The 1045-nt window shown below is 36.7% G+C and overlaps 1 long non-coding RNA gene across 1 annotated transcript; it reads right to left on the reverse strand.

Moving 5' to 3' along the window:
* Positions 1-356: 356 nt before the first annotated feature.
* LOC114408214 lies at positions 357-1045 on the reverse strand. Its single transcript, XR_003665856.1, has 2 exons — positions 855-1045; positions 357-752 (listed from the first exon to the last, which is right to left on the reverse strand). It is a non-coding gene; the product is annotated as an uncharacterized LOC114408214 (long non-coding RNA).

Below are 1045 nucleotides of genomic sequence, written 5' to 3' on the forward strand. Positions count from 1 at the left end.
CGGCCTCCGTAATTACGATTCACATTATTGTTGATATATTGCAATACTGCAATCTATTATTAATTTTTATATAAAAAATACAAACAAATAAGAATTAAAATTCATAAAGTATAAACCATTTCCCATTTTCCATTTCCCCTTGCCTACCTACCAATTTAAAAGGTAAAATTTGACACCTGGGACAATTGAGAGAAAACACATCTTCCTTTCACCTACCAATTTAAAAGGTGAATTTGTTGTTGCTGAGGAATTCAAAGGTCGACCTTATGAGTATTATGTAAGAATCATGCCTATTCATTCATGTTGGATTGTTTGTCTAATTGTAAGTTTCGGTCATTTTAAGTGATTAAGACAAGTCTTAGAACCCTGAAGTATTCATTCTCTGTTTGATTAGTTCATACTATCAACACTCAACAAAAAGTCACATTAAGGTGGACTCAAAAGCTGTGGTTTCGAGTATTATGGGAAACAAGGATGGTGGTTCTACTGGTTAGAGCTTTATATCAGCAATTTGTAGGTTACTCAATCTTGATTTGAGAGTGATCATCAAGCATTCGTATAGAGAGGCTAACAAGTGTGCTGATGCCTTAGCAAATCATGTTTGTCAGATGGAGGAGGATTTTTTGATGTTTGAGCAGGTGCCTTCTTTTTTGGCCCAATTGCTCCCTTTTGACACTGTTAGAGCTGCGTCTCCGCGTTTAGTTTCAGTGTAGTTTTTTCTGTTCCTTTGGGCTTTTTAGCCCCGATTTTTTCTGGAAAAAAAAAATCATATTAAGGTAGTGAAAGTTGCTAATTGCTATGGTTCCTAGATGGGTATGATACCTGATAGCAACAACCCAGAGGAGAAACCTTACCTGAAGCCCAAGAGGAACATCACGCGCCCTGGTCACCTGAAGGACTTGGTGTGAATTGCCACTACAAGCAAGCTTTGCCCAAGGAAGTAGTGCACTGCCATAGAATTCAAATAAGATTGTTAGTTACAACTATATTCAGGTTGGTAGAACCATTATCAGTTTGTTACTAGTTGTTAGAAATCTGTTAGAAA

The sequence above is a fragment of the Glycine soja genome, chromosome 4 (assembly GCF_004193775.1).
Source record: "Glycine soja cultivar W05 chromosome 4, ASM419377v2, whole genome shotgun sequence".
NCBI lineage: Eukaryota > Viridiplantae > Streptophyta > Magnoliopsida > Fabales > Fabaceae > Glycine > Glycine soja.